The sequence below is a fragment of the Taudactylus pleione genome, unplaced genomic scaffold, assembly GCF_031769625.1.
Source record: "Taudactylus pleione unplaced genomic scaffold, aTauple2 ptg000558l, whole genome shotgun sequence".
NCBI lineage: Eukaryota > Metazoa > Chordata > Amphibia > Anura > Myobatrachidae > Taudactylus > Taudactylus pleione.
The window spans coordinates 228497-234496 of NW_028284960.1; positions in this window are offsets into that span (position 1 = coordinate 228497).

Below are 6000 nucleotides of genomic sequence, written 5' to 3' on the forward strand. Positions count from 1 at the left end.
TTCCCTTAGGAACGCCCCCGTCAGGGAGGCACGCCCCCAGCACGCCCACCAAAGGGGGCGTGCTGTCAATCAACATCGACAGCACACCCCCTTTGATCAGACACAACGAGCGAAGGAAAGTCCTTCGCCCGTCGCGTCTGGTGCATGCGCACGACGGAGCTCCCTCCGTCGTGCGCATGCTCAGTGCAGACCATCGACCCACTTGCGAGCGGACAGCCGCTTGCGAGTGGGTCTGAATCAGGGCCAATGATAGCTCCAGCTCACTATGAGACAGGCTCAGGCTCTTATATAACCTGGGGGGAGATATTTGTGTTCTAGACATGTTTAATGTTTTTCTTTTCTTATTCTTTTACCCAGCAGACATGTTTAATGCTCCTCACAAAGATCCACAGCGGAGATATCACACTGACATATGGGAAAAAAAGCAGGACGCCAAGGCAATATATGTCAGCTCTTGGGATCAGATTGTACTCTGGACTCTTAAACCCCAGAGGAGCACACGGAATGTAAAACCTCTCAAACTTTAATATTGAATCATGGGATTTAGATAGAACATTAAATGTTTATGTTTTTGTGTTATCATCAATAAAATATATACAAAACATGATATTGCCTGTGATCTAGATACTGGTTGGTGATGTCGCATTACCCTTGCCTTTGCTAGACATAGCAGCAAGGAGAGTATAGCACACAATCTGGCACAGTGCAGTGAGCAACACAGATATATGTACAATACGGCACATTGTAGTGCGCAACACAGATATACAGCATGTGACAGCCCTCACAAATACAGGTAGATGTGACGTACAGTGAACCCCCTATACCTCAGAATTCCAGGATTATATTGAAAAAAAGGGAAAGGTATAAGCTGACAGGTGAGATAAATAAGCAGACAGCAGCGCTAGCACAGGTCACATACACTGCAGAGTATACAGTATAACTACACAGACAGCACAGGTCACATACACTGCAGGGTATACAGTATAACTACACAGACAGCAGCGCTAGCACAGGTCACATACACTGCAGAGTATACAGTATAACTACACAGACAGCACAGGTCACATACACTGCAGGGTATACAGTATAACTACACAGACAGCAGCGCTAGCACATGTCACATACACTGCAGAGTATACAGTATAACTACACAGACAGCAGCGCTAGCACAGGTCACACACACTGCAGAGTATACAGTATAACTACACAGACAGCAGCGCTAGCACAGGTCACATACACTGCAGGGTATACAGTATAACTACACAGACAGCACAGGTCACACACACTGCAGAGTATACAGTATAACTACACAGACAGCAGCGCTAGCACAGGTCACATACACTGCAGGGTATACAGTATAACTACACAGACAGCACAGGTCACACACACTGCAGGGTATACAGTATAACTACACAGACAGCAGCGCTAGCACAGGTCACACACACTGCAGAGTATACAGTATAACTACACAGACAGCAGCGCTAGCACAGGTCACACACACTGCAGGGTATACAGTATAACTACACAGACAGCAGCGCTAGCACAGGTCACACACACTGCAGAGTATACAGTATAACTACACAGACAGCAGCGCTAGCACAGGTCACATACACTGCAGGGTATACAGTATAACTACACAGACAGCACAGGTCACACACACTGCAGGGTATACAGTATAACTACACAGACAGCACAGGTCACATACACTGCAGGGTATACAGTATAACTACACAGACAGCAGCGCTAGCACATGTCACATACACTGCAGAGTATACAGTATAACTACACAGACAGCAGCGCTAGCACAGGTCACACACACTGCAGAGTATACAGTATAACTACACAGACAGCAGCACTAGCACAGGTCACACACACTGCAGGGTATACAGTATAACTACACAGACAGCAGCGCTAGCACAGGTCACACACACTGCAGGGTATACAGTATAACTACACAGACAGCAGCGCTAGCACAGGTCACATACACTGCAGGGTATACAGTATAACTACACAGACAGCAGCGCTAGCACAGGTCACATACACTGCAGAGTATACAGTATAACTACACAGACAGCAGCGCTAGCACAGGTCACACACACTGCAGGGTATACAGTATAACTACACAGACAGCACAGGTCACATACACTGCAGGGTATACAGTATAACTACACAGACAGCAGCGCTAGCACAGGTCACACACACTGCAGGGTATACAGTATAACTACACAGACAGCAGCACAGGTCACACACACTGCAGAGTATACAGTATAACTACACAGACAGCAGCGCTAGCGCATGTCACATACACTGCAGAGTATACAGTATAACTACACAGACAGCAGCGCTAGCACAGGTCACATACACTGCAGAGTATACAGTATAACTACACAGACAGCAGCACTAGCACAGGTCACACACACTGCAGGGTATACACTGCAGAGTATACAGTATAACTACACAGACAGCAGCGCTAGCACATGTCACACACACTGCAGGGTATACAGTATAACTACACAGACAGCACAGGTCACATACACTGCAGGGTATACAGTATAACTACACAGACAGCAGCGCTAGCACAGGTCACATACACTGCAGAGTATACAGTATAACTACACAGACAGCAGCACTAGCACAGGTCACATACACTGCAGAGTATACAGTATAACTACACAGACAGCAGCGCTAGCACATGTCACACACACTGCAGGGTATACAGTATAACTATACAGACAGCAGCGCTAGCACAGGTCACACACACTGCAGGGTATACAGTATAACTACACAGACAGCAGCACAGGTCACACACACTGCAGAGTATACAGTATAACTACACAGACAGCAGCGCTAGCACAGGTCACATACACTGCAGAGTATACAGTATAACTACACAGACAGCAGCACTAGCACAGGTCACATACACTGCAGAGTATACAGTATAACTACACAGACAGCAGCGCTAGCACAGGTCACACACACTGCAGGGTATACAGTATAACTACACAGACAGCAGCACAGGTCACACACACTGCAGAGTATACAGTATAACTACACAGACAGCAGCGCTAGCGCATGTCACATACACTGCAGAGTATACAGTATAACTACACAGACAGCAGCGCTAGCACAGGTCACATACACTGCAGAGTATACAGTATAACTACACAGACAGCAGCACTAGCACAGGTCACATACACTGCAGGGTATACAGTATAACTACACAGACAGCAGCGCTAGCACATGTCACACACACCGCAGAGTATACAGTATAACTACACAGACAGCAGCGCTAGCACATGTCACACACACTGCAGGGTATACAGTATAACTATACAGACAGCAGCGCTAGCACAGGTCACACACACTGCAGGGTATACAGTATAACTACACAGACAGCAGCACAGGTCACACACACTGCAGAGTATACAGTATAACTACACAGACAGCAGCGCTAGCACAGGTCACATACACTGCAGAGTATACAGTATAACTACACAGACAGCAGCACTAGCACAGGTCACATACACTGCAGAGTATACAGTATAACTACACAGACAGCAGCACTAGCACAGGTCACATACACTGCAGAGTATACAGTATAACTACACAGACAGCAGCACTAGCACAGGTCACATACACTGCAGGGTATACAGTATAACTACACAGACAGCAGCGCTAGCACAGGTCACATACACTGCAGAGTATACAGTATAACTACACAGACAGCAGCACTAGCACAGGTCACATACACTGCAGGGTATACAGTATAACTACACAGACAGCAGCGCTAGCACAGGTCACATACACTGCAGGGTATACAGTATAACTATACAGACAGCAGCGCTAGCACAAGTCACACACACTGCAGGGTATACAGTATAACTACACAGACAGCAGCACAGGTCACACACACTGCAGGGTATACAGTATAACTACACAGACAGCAGCACTAGCACATGTCACACACACTGCAGGGTATACAGTATAACTACACAGACAGCAGCACTAGCACATGTCACACACACTGCAGGGTATACAGTATAACTATACAGACAGCAGCGCTAGCACAAGTCACACACACTGCAGGGTATACAGTATAACTACACAGACAGCAGCGCTAGCACAGGTCACATACACTGCAGAGTATACAGTATAACTACACAGACAGCAGCACTAGCACAGGTCACACACACTGCAGAGTATACAGTATAACTACACAGACAGCAGCGCTAGCACAGGTCACATACACTGCAGGGTATACAGTATAACTACACAGACAGCAGCGCTAGCACAGGTCACACACACTGCAGGGTATACAGTATAACTACACAGACAGCAGCGCTAGCACATGTCACATACACTGCAGAGTATACAGTATAACTACACAGACAGCAGCGCTAGCACAGGTCACACACACTGCAGAGTATACAGTATAACTACACAGACAGCAGCGCTAGCGCATGTCACATACACTGCAGAGTATACAGTATAAATACACAGACAGCAGCACTAGCACAGGTCACATACACTGCAGGGTATACAGTATAACTACACAGACAGCAGCGCTAGCACAGGTCACACACACTGCAGGGTATACAGTATAACTACACAGACAGCAGCACTAGCACAGGTCACACACACTGCAGGGTATACAGTATAACTATACAGACAGCAGCACTAGCACAGGTCACACACACTGCAGGGTATACAGTATAACTACACAGACAGCAGCGCTAGCACAGGTCACACACACTGCAGGGTATACAGTATAACTACACAGACAGCAGCGCTAGCACAGGTCACACACACTGCAGGGTATACAGTATAACTACACAGACAGCACAGGTCACACACACTGCAGAGTATACAGTATAACTACACAGACAGCAGCACTAGCACAGGTCACATACACTGCAGAGTATACAGTATAACTACACAGACAGCAGCGCTAGCACAGGTCACACACACTGCAGAGTATACAGTATAACTACACAGACAGCAGCGCTAGCACAGGTCACATACACTGCAGGGTATACAGTATAACTACACAGACAGCACAGGTCACACACACTGCAGGGTATACAGTATAACTACACAGACAGCACAGGTCACATACACTGCAGGGTATACAGTATAACTACACAGACAGCAGCGCTAGCACATGTCACATACACTGCAGAGTATACAGTATAACTACACAGACAGCAGCGCTAGCACAGGTCACACACACTGCAGGGTATACAGTATAACTACACAGACAGCAGCACTAGCACAGGTCACACACACTGCAGGGTATACAGTATAACTACACAGACAGCAGCGCTAGCACAGGTCACACACACTGCAGGGTATACAGTATAACTACACAGACAGCAGCGCTAGCACAGGTCACATACACTGCAGGGTATACAGTATAACTACACAGACAGCAGCGCTAGCACATGTCACATACACTGCAGAGTATACAGTATAACTACACAGACAGCAGCGCTAGCACAGGTCACACACACTGCAGGGTATACAGTATAACTACACAGACAGCAGCACAGGTCACACACACTGCAGAGTATACAGTATAACTACACAGACAGCAGCGCTAGCGCATGTCACATACACTGCAGAGTATACAGTATAACTACACAGACAGCAGCGCTAGCACAGGTCACATACACTGCAGAGTATACAGTATAACTACACAGACAGCAGCACTAGCACAGGTCACATACACTGCAGAGTATACAGTATAACTACACAGACAGCAGCGCTAGCACATGTCACATACACTGCAGAGTATACAGTATAACTACACAGACAGCAGCGCTAGCACAGGTCACACACACTGCAGAGTATACAGTATAACTACACAGACAGCAGCGCTAGCACATGTCACATACACTGCAGGGTATACAGTATAACTACACAGACAGCAGCACAGGTCACATACACTGCAGAGTATACAGTATAACTACACAGACAGCAGCGCTAGCGCATGTCACATAC